The sequence below is a fragment of the Dipodomys merriami genome, unplaced genomic scaffold, assembly GCF_024711535.1.
Source record: "Dipodomys merriami isolate MVZ:Mamm:240054 unplaced genomic scaffold, mDipMer1.0.p SCAF_41, whole genome shotgun sequence".
NCBI classification, from domain to species: domain Eukaryota; kingdom Metazoa; phylum Chordata; class Mammalia; order Rodentia; family Heteromyidae; genus Dipodomys; species Dipodomys merriami.
In genome coordinates this window covers 1,200,894-1,221,468 of record NW_027205715.1, presented here as the reverse complement: position 1 = coordinate 1,221,468, position 20,575 = coordinate 1,200,894, and the positions used below count along the sequence as shown (strand labels likewise).

The following is a 20,575-nucleotide window of genomic DNA, read 5'->3' as shown; positions in this document are numbered from 1 at the left end:
ATTCTTGTTGGAGAGCCGGACTATCAAGGATAGGAAAGATATTCCAACAGAGAGACGTTGTAATTAGAAAGACATTCTAATACCAAATGGAGCTATTTTCTTGTTGTTAATCAAGCATACTAGGAAAATCGAAAATGGGAATAGCCAACCTATAATTCAAGGTTATTTTGCCCCATGTCCCTTCCTACCTCTCTGCAAGCCTTGCCATAACTGGCTTCTTAGCACTGTCCAGGTTTTGGCTAAAAGTTCTTCCCATCAACAACTCCCAAGGCATTCCCATTAATGTAACTCTAGTCACATTCTATTTTGGCTAAAAGTTCTTCTCATCAACATTTCCCAATGCATTCCCATTAATGTAACTCTTAGTCACATTCTAGCCCGGGGTCTTATTTAATTTGTTAACATTGACTGCCATTTAAATGTCTTTTTATTTATTTTATTTTACTTGTTCATGTTGTGGCCATTCTATACCTCTGCTGAATGAAAGCTCATGAAAGCAAGGACATGGCTCCACTCACCCAAATATTCCAAACCTGAAACAAAATAGATGCTCAGGAAGGATCAGTGGATGAATAAACAATATGAGCATTGCTATTCCTTTCCATTTTTTGTTCATTCTTAGCTCTTCTCTCTGTTTCTGGCTCTTCTTTCCATCCGTCTCCTCTTTGCCTCTCTGTCTTTGGGTCTCGGTCTTTCTGTGTGTGTCTCTCTGTATTTCTGTCTGTATATCTCTTGTATCTCTCTCTGTGTCTCTCTGTCTCTCTTTGTGTCTCTGTCTCTCCATCTCTCTCTCATCTTTCCTCTCTGCCACCACGTTCCAACTATTAGCATCCTTTTTTATGTAAGTACAAGAAATCAAGTGTGAACTGACCATTGAAACCAAGCTGAGCTGCAATGTCAGCCCTCATCCCCAGTGTCAGCCCTCATCCCCAGTGTCTCTCTCTTCTCCTCCTTCTTTTGGTCCAAGACCAGAATTCAGACTTAGTCTGTGGTGCTTTTGCTCATTGCTCTACCCACCTGAGCCATACCTCTAATTCCTGCTGGGCACCTTTCACAAGGTCAATGTCTCAAGTCAATTAAGCAGAAATTCTTTCATCTTAAAAAAACTAGGTGGGACTTTGGAAAGTAGTATGGAGGTTCCTCAAAAGACTCCACATAAGCTGGGCGCTGGTGGCTCACGCCTGTAATCCTAGCTACTCAGGAGGCTGAGATCTGAGGATCACAGTTCAAAGCCAGCCCGGGCAGGAGAGACCGTGAGACTCCTATCTCCAATAAACCACCAGAAAACCAGAAGTGGCGCTGTAGCTCAAGTGGTAGAGTGCTTGCCTTGAACTGAAGAGCTGAGGGACAGCGCCCAGGCCCAGAGTTCAAGCCCTACAGCCAACCAAAAAAAAAGACTCCACATAGAGCTCCCCTATGACCCAGCAGTCCCACTTTTGGGCATTTACCCAAATGTTTACAAACAAGACCACACTAAAGCTACCAGAACAACTATGTTTATTGCAGCATTATTTACCATAGCTAAGATCTGGAACCAACCCAGATGCCCCTCAGTAGATGAATGGATCAAGAAAATGTGGTATATATACACAATGGAATTCTATGCCTCCATCAGAAACAATGACATTGCCCCATTTGTTAGGAAATGGAAAGACTTGGAAAAAATTATATTAAGTGAAGTAAGCCAAGCCCAAAGAAACATAGGTCCCATGATTTCCCTTATTTGCAATATCTAGTATATGTATGAGTCAAGCAGAAAAGGTCAGATAAGGTGATGTTAGGAAAATGAACCCTAAGATATGTATTTTAAATGGTTTTTTTTCTTTCATGCATTTGTTTCTAACGCAATTATAAGATTATTTATTTGTTGATTTGTATGTCCCTCCCCCACAGTATAACCCCTGCTTTCACTGTATTTGATGTCGGTATAATTTGTGGAGGGGAAGGGGAAAAACAATCATTTCAATAAGGATACAGGTGGACCTGTTGCAACAATGAGAAGTACAAGTTGTCATGTCGAAAACGAACTTTACAACTTGGGGGGGGGGAGGATTGGGTGAGGGGGAGGGAGGATGGGAAGGGATGGGAAGGGTAAACAAAGGAGGAAGGTACAATGCTTGATAAGAAATGTACTCACTATCTTCCCCATGTAATTGTAACCCCTCTGTACAGTATTTTCACAATAAAAAAATAAAAATTAAAAAAAAAACTAGGTGGGAAGAGAGATTTAAAGACTCAAAGGTAGTTTTGACTGAAAAAGGTGTAATGAACTTTTTCACAAGGCCAGATGAAGAGTATCAAGCCAATACATGGATTTAGAGAAAAGAGCAGCCTGACAAGTTTCATTTCCCCTCACACTTTTAAATCTTCCTAAATGAAGAATTTAACATTGAAAAGCAGAAGCAGTTGATGTAATATTTTTGATTTTTTTTGTTATTCTTAAATGAAATAACCTTGCTTTATATCCAGCCAGAATTCCCACACAAACAAGCCTAATGGAGTGAGTAGTATCCCCCTTTTAGGTGGGGTACAGGTCTCCTGTTGGCCCCATTCCAGCCCTCACCTGGCCCATGTACCCACTCATACTGGCTCTGATAGGCATTTCTTTGGGGAAGGATTCAGTATTAAGTCTTAGGCTCCTCCATTCCCTCTCCCCTGTCCCCAGGAGCCTGAGGTCAGTGCCAGGCCAAGAGTATATGCTCAATAAGTCATTGTAGAATAATTATATGCATTTCATTGTAGCTTCCCATTTTTAACCAAAGTACTATGAAAATTTCAGATGTCTCAGAATAATGTGTTCCCCTTAATAAACCATCTTCCTAAACCTGCTCCCAAACAATGCCTTCTATCAGAAATAAAATAGTAAAAACGCATTTTATCCTTAAATTTATTACAGGTAGTATAATAATAACAAGTAAAGGCAAAAGAAATTTCAAAAAACAAAAGATTTAAACTTCTACCTGTGCATTGCAAAGCTTATTTGATATGAGGAAGCTCCTATATTATTGTATGAGCATTTTCCTGCCTTTAATTTTGTGAAAATCCATCTCCCAAGAAGCAAATGGCGCCTCCAAAGCAAGGTCAAAGTAAACTGCATAATTTAAATGATAAAGTGAATTTTTGATGTTTATTGAAAGGCAGCATGTCTTTAGTGGAAGTTGGGCGATGTTATGGGAACAATGAATCAAGCGTCCCCAGAACAGCTTTGAACTTAGTACATCCCGAGCATGCGCAATCCATCCTCAATGCCATCTCCTGAGCATGTGCAGTTTATCATCAACGCTGTATCGTGAGCATGCGCAGTTCCTTCTCAATGCACTCTCGAGCCTGTGTGGTTCGTACTTAATGCCTTCTCCTTGGAGGCAGACATTCGTGGGTACCAGGGCCTAGTGTCATCATTATTAAAGAGAAAAAAGGTGTGAATGATTGTTTTATGCCTTTAGAACCAGACTGACAAATACTTTATACACAAGAAGCCATTTCTTACAGCAGAAATGCTTCATTTCCTCCCTTATAAACAAACATGGGGAGGTTCTTAAGGCAAGGTAAGCGATGGTGCCTAGCCGGAAGCCTGACAGTGAGTCCACCCTGCCCAGACGCTCTGCCAGGCAGCGCAGGGCTGGCGGAGAGATGGTACTGCCCGGCTGACTCACTTTGTGTATACCTATGTAGGCAACTCAGCTCTACATGGATAAAGGTCACTGTGGGATTGAAGAGGAGCTGAGCAGGCCATAGCTACAGATAAATGCCAGCCATAGCAGGTGGTGGTGGGTACTTAAAATCCTAGCTGCTTGGGAGGCTGCGATCTGAGGATTGTGGTTCAAAGCAAAGCTGAGAAGGAAAGCCCATGAGACTCCTATCCTCAATTAACTACCCAAAAAATGAAGCTGTGGCTCAACTCACTAAAAAAAGCTAAGGGACAGCACCCAGGCCTTGAGTTCAAGTCCCAGTACTGGCGCATGCGTATATACACACACACACACACCTGCAATACCAGCCAGAAAATCAGCTAGCAGACTTCTCCAGTGCAGTGAGTTACTAGCAGCAGAGGTCAGACACACATTTACAGAATTTAAAAAACCACGACTCAAACTGGAGAAGCAGCAACAGCAGTAGAGTTTTCTCTTTCATGACCTACTCCTGGTGGAAGTGAATTTCTTCCCACTTCTGCATATTGAATGGAACTAAGGAGGCATGTCTCTGCTTCACCACTTCAGCGTGAGGAATAAGCCATAATAATTAAGTTGATAATAGCCAGTGATTGACTCGTAAGGAAGAACCAGTGCAAAGTGAGCCTGCAAAGTCTCGCTCTAACTGCTTGGCTTTTTGAGTGGAAGCAAAGAGGATGGGGTCATGACACACCAAGAATCTCACATCACCAAAGCTCAGCTTAGCTCTGCCAAAAAATGTACTGAGTAATTGTTCCCAATGTTCTATTATTAGTTCTGATCTGTTCCATTACTATAGAGATTAGCTTCTCTGCCAAAAATTTTTAAGGTTATTCAAAACCTGGCTTCATGACATTCCATATCTCCTAACACAAAACAAAATATTAAAACTTCTACTCTTTATCCAAGTGTAGAGCACTTCCCACTAGTGATGGGCAATACCACACATTGTTCTTATATCCTGGATGAGTAAAACCCCACAATGAATGCCTCCAAAAACTTAATACCACAGCTTCACTTATATACTTCCTCTTGATAAGATCATGAGATGAATGATAGAGCTCATCTTCTGTTCATCCCCTTCCTCCCCTCCCTCCGCACCCAGCCATCTGCCAGGGAGCTCAGTTTCAGGCTTAATATTACATTGATAAATAGTGAAATCAATATAAAATTGGGAGCCTAAAGATCTGGGCTTTAGACTTCATTCTATCACTTATAAATTGTGTGTTCCTCATTAAAAAAGGCTCCATTTTCACATCTATCAAATGATAATGATAATATCCACTATCATGGAATTTGATAGATACTCTCAATTGCTCACCTACATGTCATCCCCCATTTTTTCTCTTGATAGCAGAAGTGTGGTGCTCAGGTTCCCAAAGGCTGTGTACTTAGGAAAGGTCAGTCCAGTTCTAGTGAATGAGTCATAGGTGACCAAGGCCAATATACTCTATGATGAGTTGTTGTTTTTTTTTTTGAGATGGACATGTGATCCAGTAATAGTGAATGGGTCAGAAAGAGAAGCCTGCTAGGGATCTAGGATTATACTTCCCCCATCAGGGATGAGCAAGAAAAAAAAATCCCTATTCCACTCCTCTGCATTCCTGCTCTAAATTGAGCTTTTGTGGAGATGAGAGAGCTGGAGCTCTGGCAGCTATCTTGGAACCATATAGGAAAGTCCCAGGGGACTCCAAACTTAAATGAACAGCTGAATACCCTTTGGAAACCTCTGAACTTCCGTTATACAAGAGAAAATGTGCAAACTTTTTAATCTGTTCTTTATGTTGTTTGGGGCAATTTTACAGAAAATCAGCTCTAAGAAGCATTGTTGCTACTATAGAGTAGATGTACTATTCATTGACTACTTCACAATTGTGAAGTATTGTATTTAGCAAGTGCTTTGTGACGTCATCTCACTTAATCAATACTTATAAAGGAGATATCATATCATATCATACATGTGTAGACAAGGAATCTAAAGCTCAGAGAAGTGAGAGAAATGCTCCAAGATCACACAGCAAGTAACAAAGCTGAAATCTTACATCCAGTCTAAGTGACAACAGAGGCTGGATGTTCAACTGAGTCTTCAATATGCCTGAGTTGGGCAACATCGTGGCCAAATCAATCGATCAATTAGTCAGTAAGGAATATAACTAATTAGCACCAAGCCTTTGTAAGGTACCCAAATAGAAGTGTGACTTGCCCCTTGATTTTAAGAAGGCTCAGCCTGTAGAGCTTTATACCTCTGCCATACCATCCATTACAGATTCTTCCCAGGGCTTTGACGGTTGACACTGTTGACCAGACAGTCCAGGCAGGATCCTGTGACTGGAGGGGAGACGTTGCAACTTCTGCACTGAAAAGAAGGAACAGAAGACAAAGTTCACCATTCTCACATGTGCCTCAAGTGATACCAAGTCAGCTGACAGTGAAGAAAGTCACCTCTCTGCTAGCGTCATGACAATTGGTCCCTTGCACAGCTGAGAGTCCTGGGCTGCTCACAGGCTTAATGGGAAACACTTTCCACAGCAGGAGGACACTGATTTGCTGGGAAGGTGCTGACACTTGCCACCAGACTCCCTTTAATGAGAAATCCCTCCCCAAAGAAATGCCTGTGTTTTCAGCATTTAATGCTTCCCTTTCAGCAGATGTACTGCAATTGAACCTCCTTCCTACAGGGTTCTGGCCTTCTGTTCCTTCCAAATTCCTCAACAGGGCCTCCAGCCTTGAGGACTTGGGAAGACAGACACTGGAGGAAGGTAAAGCCCCATAGCTCCAAGCAGAGACTCTAGGTAAGATGTAGGCTCCTGACAGTCAACAGAGACCATTCCAAATGCATGCTCAAGTGCCCAGAGACCAAAAGCTACGAGAGTTTTGAGGCAAATGGAGACTCTAGCCTCTTTAAACCAGACTAAAGAAATTATGGTAAAGAGCTTTTACGGACCATATAGCAATGGCTTCAGAGGTTACCAGGGGAAAGTAGGTTGCCAATTGGGGAGAAATTTCTAAAAGCAGTCTTTGTCCCTGACAAAAGAGCTGGTGTGAGGACACTCTGCTGGAAGGATCTGATACAATCCAGACTGTGGGTGTAACTCTGGTGACTGGGAAGGTAAGAAGGTTCTGGATAGTTTGCAGGAACACACCCTTAACTGAGTCAAAAACTACATCCCACCAGCTTCTCATCCCAAGGTCCATTTGTCCAGCCAGCCTTAGCTCCTACTCAGGTCTCAAGACTCACACTCGTCCTTGTGCACAAAACAATCCTTCCAAGAGAATGCTTGGCCTAGGCTGCCTCTCCACCCTTGGTTGGTCATTTGCTCACCCAAAGCATCATGGGACAAATTCAGTACCAGAAGTAAGAGTGTTCAAAGCCGTCTCTGTTATTCTCTCTTTAGGTCAAGCAAAGGAGTTCTTGTGAGTAATTCATAAACTGCCTATACTCAAAGGCATCGCACAATCTCATTACCATTAATTTTTGCATATTTAACTACAGTTTTTAATTAGATGGTATTTTATTATTCATGCACATAATTTGAGTCCAAGTCAGGCTGCTCTCTTGGAGGAAAAGGATAAAAAAAAAAAAGCAGAGGGGGTGGGGTGGGGGGGAGGTGGAAGTCAAACACTCCTGCATTGAAAGTTGGCATTGCTGTGCCTTCTTTTCTGGTGAGCTGAACAGCCTCTATGTCTATAATGGTTCTCTTTTAATTTTGCTAATAGCTATCATGTTATGTACCTTTATAAATTTGTTAAATCCAGAGTGCTGGGAGTTGTCTCTGTATGCGGTAACTGTATATACTTTGCTCTGTTTGGTTTGCACATACAAACTGTTTGCTTGGGCTCTTTGATGTATTATTAAAATGGGTAATGGGCCCCAGGGAAGGCATCTAGTTATATGCCTTCATTTGCAGAGTAAGCCATGCGTTGTTTTTCATCTTTACTCATGATTGTTAATGGCACTGATGATGAGATGGGTGGATTTTTTTTTCTCCACTGCCTTTATCAGCACTGTTTTATTATGCAGGGAAAATGGCCAGGCTGCTGATTTTGTGGAAGGTTTTCAATTAGTCATTTGACTGAACACATCTGTGCTGGCATCCACCCAGAGCTGGACGGCGGCTATTACCACTTTATACCTGCTGAACCACGGCCATCCGTGCGGATGGGGAGAGGCCTAAATTGGCCTTTTAGATATGGTTGGAAAGTTGTGATGTTGCAGTGTTTTATAACGGGTGTCAGGAAGGTGTGAACTTTTCCACCTTCAGGCCTGAGGAGTCTGCCAGGAGATCCCACACTCCATCCACCTGAATCACTGTGAAGTTGGTTATTAATATCTGTTTACTGTGGGGTTTTTTTGTAGGCTCGATGGCTTAATCAGCCGACGTTAAGTAGATAAGAGTCTGTTTGTACTGAAGCAGGGAAGGGTCGAGGTTTAATTGTGTTGGTAAACAGAGCAGAGTGGCTGCTTTGCAGGCACGCGTGCGGCAGATGCAGAATTATTCAGCAGTGATTTGGAACGTCCTACGTCTTCCACTGAAATGAAAATTGCTTCGTGGTAGAGAGCAGGCCTCGGTGCTAGAGCTGGAAACACAGTATGACTTTACTACTCCAAAGGATCTGTTGTTTTGCATGGAGGAGGAAGCCTGGGTAGATCTCTGCAGAATCCAAGGCCATCTCCTCAGAGCAAGTTGCTCCCAGGTGGTATGTGAGATACTGCCAACTGTTAACTATCAAGAAATCCCATTTGCTGGTTCCCTGGGCCCCCAAGGGGCAGCGGGCTGGACAGCAAAGAGCAGTAGCTAGGTCCTAAGGATGGAGTCAAATTTGGAGACCGAAGTTCAGGGGTGTTTACAGGAACAACATTTGGATCTGACCCTTTCAGTGGATAGGAATAAAAAGTATGGAAAAAAATCCTGAACCGAGTCTCAGACCCTTAGTATGGCAAAAGATACTGGCACTGGAGGTAACACAAAAGTGTTTGCCACCACCCATTCCTGTCCTGAGGGATGGGGCTTTTGTCACCATGGCCATGTGACTGCCTGTGTCCACCATACTTAGCCCTAATAACATCAGCTTTTGGGCTGAGCCTTTAAACCCTGTCTTCGGTGGAAGAGTTTGCTTCCTCTCCTTCAGGGCCAGCTCTGAGGGTTTTCTGACTGATTTCTTGCCTACAATATCTAATTGGTGTAATTATCTAAATTGTGGGTAAGGATCCAATTTTGGCTCATCCTGGAAAAGTTCATTTCTCTGAACTTTACTCTTTATTATTATTATTGGCTTGTATTAACTTTCTTAATTACTATCTGGGCATATTCAAGCCACAGCCAATCATCACCACCATCTCTAGCATCATCATCCTCACTGTCATCATCATCAACTTCATTCCCACTATCTTCACCACTGCTATTATATCATCTCCATTACCATCACTATCACCACCACTATCATCAACATCACCACCACCACTATCATCATCATCATCATCATCATCCTTCCATCTGATATTCACTTCATCTATGTAGAATACTATGCCCCATTCACTAGTTCCCAGCATTATTAATGTCTTTAATCTTTTCTTGGGGCTTGAACTCAGGGTCTAGGCACTATCCCTAAGCTCTTTTGCTCAAGGCTAGCATTCTACCACTTTGAGCCACAGCCCCACTTCCAGTTTTCTGGTGGTTAATTGGAGATAAGAATCTCATGAACTTTTCTGCCTGGACTGGCTTTGAGCAGTGATCCTCAGATCTCAGCCTCCAGAGTAGCTAAAATTATAGGTATGAGCCACCAGTGCCAGGCAATGCCTTTCTCTTTTTAACAATAATTACAGTACATATAAGCAAGGCACTATTATTATCAGTCCCATTTTATAACAGAGAAAAAGTTGCTCTCAAGATGTCAGTGTGAGTAGAAGAAGGAGCCAAAGTTCCTGGCCAGCTCTCCAGACCAGAGCACAAAGATCCCAGAGTCATGATTTTTTTAAGCTGAAAATTGCAACAGCCAAGTTGAGATGTGACAGGAAGAGTCTTATGGCTTGAGACCTTCTTTCTGTTCATCCTCTTTCTACTTAGGGTATTTCCAGTTTTCCTTTATTCATCCTGGTAGAAACAGATGGATATGTTTAAAAGTGATTGCATGATCATAAGTCATGCACACTTGAAATTTTGTATATAATTATGTCTCAGAATGATTAAACAATTTCCATGATGCAGGGGAGTAGCTGTTTGTCCAAACCCTTCTCACATTTTGATAGCGTCAAGTCTCTAAGTTTTACCATTCCCAATTGTTCTTCAGAAATGAGGTTTTCAGCTGTTTGTGAAATTCAACTTTGAACTTGCTCTTCATGAAGATAACCACCCCCCTTTCTCAAATCTACCTTCTACTTCCCACCTTGGCACCAGGGACATAAACATGTCTTATGTTCATTAAAATACAAGTCAAAACAGCAATTCTTTTCTCTTCTAGTTGTACAGTCCCTCTTCTGGAATTACTGCCTATAAAGCAGCATTTCATTCTACAAAACGACATCAAAGTGTGTTGAATTAAAAGTCATATAATTAGCTGAGTTGTAGGCTAGGAAGTTAGACTGCCTGGATTCAAGTCATGTTTATTCTTTGCAAGAGATGCAAGACCTTAGAAAATGACTCCACTTAGAATCTCATCTGTTAAATGGGAACATTCGTGTGATACCAGTCTCAGTCTCCTGAGATTATTGCAAAGACTGACGATTGAAGGAAAGAGGAATAGACTAGCTCATGGTAAGTTTTGGCCAATAGAAACCTTACAACAACTGGGTCCAGAAGGCTAGTGACCAGAGAACATATTTCTGCCTCTTCTTTTAGAGTTTTCACATACTAGAGTATCTGAAATATTAGGGACTGGCAGGTGGTAAGCCCAAGCCTCTCCAATAACCAGGAGCAAGTTGTGGGCAAGAGCTAGCCCTTCTAATGTCCAGCACCCATCCCACCATAATGCTTTGTAAGTGATAGCTAAGTAGATTAAAAAGCATCTTGGTCTGGCTCACTGTCACACTTTACAGATGGAGAGAGAGAAAGGGTTTACTTTGATTCCCCGTTTTAGAGGTTTTAGTCACTTAGCCCTGTGGCTGTGGACCCGTGAGAGTCAGAGCACCCTGGTGGCCAGGGTGCAATGGGGCCGAACTGCTCACCTCATGGCGGCTAGGAAGCCAAGAGGAGGAAAGGGCAGAGCACAAATATGCTCTTCTCCCATGTCCTTCTTCCTCCAGTGGGGTCTCATCGCCTTCCCCATATAGCATCAAATTATAAATCCATCTGTAGATGAATCCATCGGTTAGGTCAGAGACCTTGTGATCCAATCACCTCTTAATGATTACATCCAACACTCCAACCATTGAACCTTTTGGAGGCACAATAGCCTGAGTAGGTAACACAACAATCTGCAGTTGCTCAAACACAGATGTCCAGGCCTCACATTGCACCCATTGGATCAGACTCGCTCGGTGGGCGGACTGAAGTCCACATTTTGGGCAGCTTCCTTAGTGGCTTTGCCATAAGAAAGTCTCAGCTATGAGTCTATAGATAATTCCGATTCTGGAAGAAAATGGTTGCTAGCCCTTGACACTGTTTCTTACACCTAGTTGGTATGCAATAAGTGTTCTTAACCAAATGAATGAATCATGTCCAGTGGCAGCTGAAGGGTTTTCACGCTCACCTGGCCCCCGAGAGATGGCTCATCAGATGCTTTCAGCCACAGGCCTTGTGGTGTGAGTCCCCACTTGACACAGATGGAATGCTGGGCTCCCAAAAGGAGGAGGTAGAGAACCCCTGTGGAGATCTCTCCTCTCCTCAGGCCTCCAGCTGTCACCTAACGCTCTGAAGGCACTTCCTGCAGACACCAAAGGACCTCCAAATTTCACAGGTACCATTCAGCATGCTGGAGGGCATAGCACTTCAAGCCCAAGGTCAAGCTCATTTCAACAGCTTCCCCATTACCAAATGTCTGCAGCAAACCTCTCAGATCTAGCTGACTGTGGCCTGCCTGGACCTCACAGTCTGGTGATTTTTCCACCCGGCTTCCTCCCACTGCCACGCTCTCCTGGACTGAAGGGCTCCCTGGCTTGATTTCCATCATTTTACCAGTCCTATTCTGTTTTCTCTCCTGTCCAGCTTGTACCCCTTTCTCCTTCCCTGTACCCCTGGCTTCCTTCAGGAGATTATAAGCTCCCCCAAACTGGGTTCCAGCATAGCCAATAAAGTGAGCATATGACCCCAGACTACAATGTGCTCAATATGCATTTGAAGATGGATGCCGAAGTTGATTAATTTGTAATCCCAGTTTGGCATTAAAGGCATTATTTCTACTCCACATCATCTCTTGAAGTTGCTTTTTGAAATATTGAGTGTCTGGCCTGTGTTCAAATGAATATCAGATGGATGTTTTCAGTGAGAGCTTGTATTTGTGAGGCCTTTTTTAACTCTGACCCCATGGTGGCCATTGCATGCTGGGAGCATGGTTGGCTCTTCATGGTGACCCCCAGTCAGGCCCATCCCCCACCTATTCTACTCATTGTAGAATTTACACAGTCATACCCTGCGTACACTTGAGATGCTCTAGATAATCGCCTTCTAAGATGATAAATCTTGGAGTGGCTGTTTGCCTGTCTTCTCCTCAGATTTTGGTATTATCTACACACCATTTCACAGATGTGGAGACTACGCAAGAGAACCATGAATTACTTTGCTAGGTTACATAGCTCATAGGGGCAGTATATGGTTTTGAACCCAGGACCTCTGGTCCTATGTACTGCATGTGAGCTCAGGGGCAGAGAGGGGCCACCTGTGGTGTTCTTGTGTGCCCTTTATTCCCTTTCTTACAAGGAAACTTTCCTGCCTGAGGAGGCAGAGACACAAACCGAAATGTCCTTGTTTGAAGGGAGGCCAGACTGGTTGGACTAGCCAGAGCTGAGAGTCTCTATCGTGTCCCCACAGTGGCAGTGGGGGACTTTGTGGACAGGATAGCTTAGGTGGGCAGCAGCCCCTTCCTCCAGGTTGGCTTGTGCCCTGGCCTCCAGGACCCAGGTGGGCACCTGCTCTTCATTTGGGCCCCAAATGGGCTAGGCCCAGTAAGGCTTCTTCCCCACGTGCGGCATTGGAATGTACATCCCCAGCAGATGAAAGCAGGGGGCCCAACAAAGGGAAAATGAAATTTCCCTTGAGCTATTTGCCCTGGCTGACTAACCCGAACCTCCCTTCTCAGGATGAAGAACAGCTCTGATGTTCTGATGTTGAACGCATCAAAGGCGCATCCCCTCCGCCGAGCAGTCACACACACGGTCGCTTGGCAGCCAGGCCTCTGGAGCGCCTGCCCTCCCCACCATTGCCAAAGCCCGGACCCTCCAAATGGACCCTGCATTATTAGCAGCCAAGAATCCACTAAGTCAGATGAGGGCAAGTGGGCTCTTCCTTGGCTTGCATTTGTTCCTTCCTGTCTTTCTGTCTGTCAGGCCACCTCCTGACCCCACACCTCTGACAGGGCCATGGACTTGTCCTTTCCTATCACCTTTCTATGGCAGCTGAAAAGTTCAAAGCTGTGGAAAGAGAGCCCAGAGAAATACAGATCAGCTTCTAGAAGGCTGGAAATGAGGTGTCTAGAAAATTCTCTACAATTTCTTCTTTTTCTTTTCTTCTTTGCTGATGACCAAAGTGATCCTTCTTTGCGGTTGCCATTTCAACAATTTGGGGCCGGGGCTGGGGGTGGGGGAGGCGGTGTGGCTGGAGAAAGTATAAAGAAAAAAGCCGAGATTCGTTCAGGATCCACCACGGAGAAGTTTCCAGATTAATATTCTATGGATGAGCCCTTACCTGCTCCCCAAGCAGCCTGACGCAAACTCACTGCCTAACTTGGGCCTCACTCTTTAGGTGGTCCTGTCACCTGCTCTCCCCTCACCACAGGGTCTTGGTCACCTTTCCCTCTTAGAGACTTTTTAAAACCTCTCTCTGAATTAAACATAAATTCTGAACTGCTTCCTTTATAACACAAGGGCTTCACGCTGGCTGGAGTCAGGGATGGCTTGAAACTCTGCTTTTAAGCTAAATTGAACACTAAAATGACATCTGGGAATGGAATCAGTGCCTTGTGCAGACCAGGGCCTGTCTTCGAGATCTGGATGAGGCAAAAGTCTGTTTCCTCTTCCTTTGTTTTTAGAAACTAAAGCCTTTCCAACACACGGCCTCCTGCCACTGAGAGGGAGCAGTCAGATCACGGCTGGTATATTCCCAGCTTACGACGTCAAATAAATAGAAGCTTACACCACAGACCAGGCAGCGATAAGCAATTCCCACTGCAGAGAATTCTTAATATATAAATTCATCCAGCAGCAGTTTAGTATCAACTGGCAAAACCAGAAACAATGGAAAGCAGCCAGGCTTGGCTCGGACGAGGTCAGCCGTGAAGGTTATCTATATGTAATTACTGGTATCTACAAACTTGCATAGCTGTCAGCTGGTCAGAGCCAGAACAAAAACTCACCATGCCCTCAGAAAGCAAATATAGTTTCCGACGAGAGACTCAAATTAGCTCCATGAGTGACTTGGCCTCCAACACGCACAAGCTGCCCGCCTTCGGGGATGCTTCTGCAGGCAGACCCGCGATGTCTAAATTTGGGCACTGTCTTATAAATCTCTGCCTCCAAAGTAGGAAAGGACTGGATTTGCTCCTTAACCCTCAGTGACGATAAATTATATCACTTAACAATAGATAAACTTAGGGCGCTTTTCCTGTACCTCGGACCTATTGTGCAGGACCCGCTAATCTCTAGCATCTCTCCCCTTGGGTAGGCCCCACTAAAGACCTGTCGGTGGGGGGAAGAGACACAACAATTTGTTTTCTAACTCCTCCTCCGGAACCATATATCATGTGTGGAAACAAAGCTCTTCAACGGTAGATATCTATCTGTTTCCTTTATCTGAGTTTCTCTTCCCATCAGGACGATGCCTAGTGGACAGGTTTGCAGAGCGATACTTCCAGAAGCCTGAGAAGAGACCACAACTCCCTCCTAGGATTGGTGAGAGATGGAATAGAGGTTTGGGAAGGGGGCTTCTGGCCCTCCAATGGCCTGTGTGCTGAAGGTTTGGTCCTCAAGGGGGCGCTATTGGGAATCTGTCGGACCTTTAGGAGTGGGACAGGGTGAAAGAATTACAAAACTATGAACCAAAATAACCATTTCTAGTCCAAGTTCATGCCACACATGCTTTGCTATGGTGATAGGAAGCTAACAGATCCATCAGTTTAAATCACACCTTCGTTCCTCCCAGAAGGTGTCTTTCAACACAGGCACTGAAGGGGGATCCATGGAGTTCATCAATGCCAAGATAATTCATAAATGAGCTCAGGGAGGCCCTTCATTGGGGGCCTTTTAAGAACTAGTTGCCTTTGATCTTCTTAGGCTGGATCATCCATCCTTCCACCCAGGCCATGTTTCTTCCATTACCTTTACATTCTTGATCTACCTTCTCTAACAGCTCACTTCCAGTTCTCTCCTGATACCTATATACCAGCTGTGGGCTCACCTAGTCCATCTGAACAACAAAGCTCAGGTCTGTACAGTTTAACTGCAGTCTATTTAGATTAATCAGACCAGGCTTTGGGACAGAGGCACAAATGTAATTATCTTCATAAGAAACAAATGTGCATGTGTGTGTGTGTGTGTGTGTGTGTGTGTGTGCGCACATGCACATGTGTATACCAGTCCTGGGGCTTGAACTCAGGGCCTAAGTGTTATCCTTGAGCTTTTTTGCTCAAGGCTCTGTCACTTGAGCCATAACTCCACTTCCAGCTTTTAATTGGAGATAAGAGTCTCCCTCAGACTTTTCTGCCTTGGCTGGCTTAGAACTGCAATCCTCAGATCTTAGCCACCAGAACAGCTAGGAGTTGCAGACAAGAACCACAAATGCCCAGTCATAAGAAACAAATTAACATGGGTTCATATAAGGCCAGACAGGCTAGACAGAGTTATGACAATCCCAGCTCTCAGTCCAGCTGGAACATGCACTGACCACCAACCTGAGCCTCTGAACTAGGGAGGGGTCATTCACACCATGACAGTGTTCTGGCAGATGACAATACAATCAGTCCTCCTTTGCAGCTTAGTCAAAGAGATTAACCAAATCTATTTTTAGGAAGTGAAACTGTGATTCGAAGTGGTAGAGTGCTAACCCTGAGCACAAAAGCTCAGGGGCAGCACACATGGCCCTGTGTTAAAGCTCCACGACCGACAAAAAAAAATTAAATTTAAGAAAAAATATATGTGATTTCAGAAAGTTTTCCATAGCAAACTGTGAAGTTGTCCGATGTGAGCACTGCATAGAGTCCACACAAGTAAAGTTTCTGCTTTGAATCTATAGTCCCTCTGCCCACCCCCACCCCCATTATCCATACAGATCTCCTTGGCCTAGCATCTCATTCATGCCTTATGCAGTTGAAATCACAGTGGTTATATCCATACTGGACATGTACAGACTTTTCTTGTCACTATTTCCTAAGCAATATGCAGTATATAGCAATTTACATGGCATTCATGTGGCATTAGAAATTAGAAGGAATCTAGAGACCATTGAAAGTCTATCATAGGGTAGGTGTGGGCTATATGATGCTGAACCATTCCATAGAAGAGACTTGGGCACCTGTAGATTTTGCTATCCTCAGGGGGCCCTGGAACCAATGCTCACTGGCACTAAGGAAGCATAAGTTTCAATGAAACCAGTGAAAATCCAGTGTGGAGAAAGGGGCCTTTCCATAAGCCAAAAGCACAAGAGCCTCCTGTGGGCTGGGCAGTCCTGAACCATGGGCTCCACTTCCTTACCCTGAAGTCTGCACATCTTTATTCATGGATTGCCTTTTGCACATCAAGGAGGAAAGAGCCTTATGAGATGATCTTCCCATCAATCTCTCTCCTTTTATGGGGATCTCCTAGTCCTTGTTTGGATCTTCCGAGCTGAATGCCTGAGTCAGGAACGTGCTCACTAAATGTTTGTCAAATGAATGAATGAATTTTACTACTCTTCAGTTATTTCTACCCAGCAGTTAAAAAAACAAAAAACAAAAAACACCATGCTGGCTGATTTGCTGATTTGTGGTTGGGCAATCTATTTGCCAGATAACAACTCAAAATCTGCCCTAATGTGGGAGTGCGGTACTTTTTTCCCTCTAACAGGCTGGTGTTCACAGCTTGTCTGAAGAACTGTTTCAAGGCTGGGAAGACAGCCCTGACCAAGATGATGTGGATACCCCTTGATTGGCCTGTGGTGAAAGACAGAAAGGAGCTATTTCCCATTCTTGTCTACGAGGCTGGCAGCTGTTTTCAAGTGTCGGAAGTTCAGGGATCCTAAATGACACACTTAGCAAGTGCTGAGTTCCATGACCCCGCTAGAGCTCAGGGCTGAGGGTTTGGAGATAAACCTGCTCCGTCAGCCAGCAATGACAACAGCTCCAAGCCGCCCCTGTTCTTTCTTCTGCCTGGGAGTCCCATGGTTAGTGGGCACTTCCTTCCTCTTGAATTTCCTTGGAAGCCCCTTATATGATACTTTGCTGCATTTCTCTCAGGGTCAAAGCCATTACACCTGGAAACAGGTAATAGGACTTGCAGAAAGCTTAACTATACTAGAACCAATGCTATAGTCACCAGCAATGGATTGCTCATTGTTAAAACTGATCCAAAAGAGGACAGGAAAATAAGAAAATTTCTTGGTATTGGGGTTGGAATTCAGAGCCTCACATTCTTACTTGACTGGCTTGCTCACAGCTGGTGCTCTACCACTTGAGTCATGCCTCTAGTCCAGATTTTGCTTGTTATTTTGGAGACTGGGCCTAGAAAACTTTTTGGGGGAGCCAGGGTTAACTCTAATTCTCTAAGTCTTGCCTTCCGAATAGCTAGGATTACAGGTCTGCACCAACAGCACCCAGCAACATGAATCTCTGAACATTTGTCACTTATAGCATTTACTTTCAATAAGGAAGACTAAAATCTACCCTCAGGCTCACTACATGTAAAAGCCCTGTGTGTGTGGCCCAGGGCAGGGCTGGGGTATGTGTGTGTGTGGGGTAACATCTATTCAATGGAAGTACATGCTTCCTGTCAGGTGCTAGGTACTGACTGTAATAAGGGTATCATATGATAGAGTACACATAATTCTTGCCACCAAGAACTCCATCTAGTTAGAAAATGGTACTTCTGGTTAATAAAAGGTTCTAATAAATCATCATCCATAGAGCTAAAGCACCCGTGGCTCATGCCTGTAATCCTAGCTACTCCGGAGGCTCAGATCTGAGGATCATGGTTCAAAGCCAGCCTGGGCAGGAAAGTCTATGCGACTCCTATCTCCAATGAACTGTCAGAAAACTGAAAGTAGAACTGTTGTTCAAAGTAGTAGAGTGCCACCCTTGAACAAAAAAATCTCAGGGGCAGCGCCCAGTCCCTGAGTTCAATCCCCATGATCATCAACACCACCAAAAAGCAAGCACACAGCTCTGCCACCAGACAGCACGAGCATTTGGGCCACAGAAGGTGCTGGGAAGCTTCCGGCATGTGCTGCATTCCTAAATAATGATTAAGACCAGAGCAGGGCTGAGCAAAGCCAGGGAAAAGCACACTGGCTCGGGGCTCTCTTCGACAACATCTTTGCTGACTGCCCTCTCTCCACGCTAAAGAAGAACCACCTCACCTCTGCCCCACCCAATAAAACAGCTCAGTAAATATAATTACTTGCACCATCTAATCAATAGCGGATTGCTCCTGGCCCTGACTGCTCAATATCAGTGTCTGGGATCACAGAATCTTGATACTCCCCTCACCATGTCAATTTCTCCTGACTGTTAGATAAACCCCATCTATCAACCCCATTCGCTAATGAGATTTTATTGTGTCATTAATAAAACACAGCTTTAAATATATGTGTGTATGTTTTTCAATGAATATCATATGAAATATGACATCAAAAAATATTCCGCCCTTCTCAGTTGTAGGACTCCCAATTGCCGATTGAACAACCGAAATCAATGTTGTATTAAGCGATCTCACAAAGTGATTATGGAATTGGAGAGACAACCAACGGGTAGGCGAAGAGAAACTATTTGCCATTGATTTTTCTGAGAGAGAGAGAGAGAGGAGAGAGAGAATTAAAAAGCAATCTCTATCCATATTGAGAGACCTGTTTGAAGAACTCAACCTGGAACATTCATCACCCCTAAAGTAACGTAGTTCCCCCCCCCCAGAGTTCAGGTCATATACTCCCAAGGAGCATAGAGCTCTGCCATGTCCCAGCCTCACCATACACAAAGCCCAGCTCAGACTTTCTCATTAGAAACACATTGGCAATGTCCTGGGTACCAGGCTGCTTGCACACAGAGTAAACACTGGGTTCACAGCCCAGTTCTGAAAAGCACCATCTCTGCGTCAAATCCCATGACAGAAAACCCTGAAGATGCAAAACTACATTCCCCAACCAAAACCAGATGCAAGTAATCACTGGGCCAAAGAGAGGTGCCGCAGAGGAGTCACCAGGCCCAAGTTGTCTTGATGTGGAAAATCACATTTGTTTTAATTGTCTGACTGTGCTACTCATCTTATAAACATACTTGGCTCCCTCTTCCTGATTTCCTTATTAGAAACACTCTTTTATTTGGGGACAAGGCAATCATTATGACATCTTTTCAGGGTCTGTGGCTATGAAACAAAGACGAGCAAAATATGTGTGAAGAGAGGCTTGTTTATATTTTGTCAGTAATTCATCTGGATTTGTAACTATGAAGTGCATCCAGTGTTTAGTTAAGAACCAATAAATAGCAAGTGTCTTCAGTAGAGGAAAATCACGTTGGGGTACACACAAGCACAGAAAGCAGGAGCATCTTTTTTCTAACCAATGTGAAGGCATTTGAGTTCTCATCATAAGGCCACCTGTGCATCTGTCCTGTTGCATCTGTGAGTCTGATGCTGAGGCGGAAGGTACAGGCATTTGGGGGCTCTTTTGTAGCTAACCATCTAGGTGTGTGTGTGTGTGTGTGTGCGCGCGCGCGCGCGTGTCTGTGTCTGTGTATGTGTGTGTGTGTGTGCACATACATTCCAAATCCACAAGCCATACCCACTCTACTTTATTCACAATTGTGAACAGACACCTGAATTTCCACCTATTTCCAGGACTGGAACTAAGTGTGACACAAGTATATGTCCCATACATAGCCCCTCCACCTAAGTCTCTGAAGGAAACTAAGGTTATTTCCACTGAGAAAACCAAGATGATGCAACAAATGGCTGTTCAGTTTCTCCAAGCAGCAAACTCCTGTAGCCTGGGCCTAGCTCTCCTTTCTACACTCTTGCTTTTCCTCCCCTCTCCTCTATCATCTCTCTAACTTTCCAACTAAAAAAAAATCAATGGAAAAGATTTTATTTTTATCCATTGGTTTTCTCTCAACTCTCATACTCATTCTCTGAGATTGCTTGATAAAACATTGACCTGAATGACTGTTATTCTGGAATCTTCCTTCCTTTTTCTTGATTAAGTAAATATGCTACTTAAAATTTTTCCTAAGCAAAGAAGGAAGCCATCTCACCTCCTTCTTCTGTTCAAAATGTGTATGGTTTCTGATTATTTCCACCAAAGGAAATAGTGGCGGCCTAGAGATGAAACTTTGTGGTAGCACAAAGCTAAACAGAGTGTACAAGCTGCTATCCCGTACGATGTGTCACTTGCTTTCTGTGACAGTGACAAAATACCCCAAGATGGATCAGCTTATAGTGGGAAAGGTTTTGCTTGTCTTGGAGTCTCAGAAACTTCAGTCCATCACTGTGGGCCTGTGTCAAGTTAGAAACATCTTTCTAGAGAGTGGTGGAGAGGAACTTCTCACTTCATGGCAGCCAGGAAAGAGAGAGAGAGAGGGAA

General features: G+C 44.0%; 1 long non-coding RNA gene across 1 annotated transcript in view; it reads right to left on the bottom strand.

Annotated features, from left to right (window-relative positions):
- Positions 1–2,967: 2,967 nt before the first annotated feature.
- Positions 2,968–20,575, bottom strand: part of LOC138807068 (uncharacterized) — a 57,038-nt gene continuing 39,430 nt past the window's right edge. The window contains exons 3-4 of the long non-coding RNA XR_011366041.1: positions 5,912–6,024; positions 2,968–3,386 (exon numbers count right to left, since the gene is read on the bottom strand). This is a non-coding gene — a long non-coding RNA (uncharacterized lncRNA). The remainder of the gene's footprint in view (positions 3,387–5,911; positions 6,025–20,575) is intronic.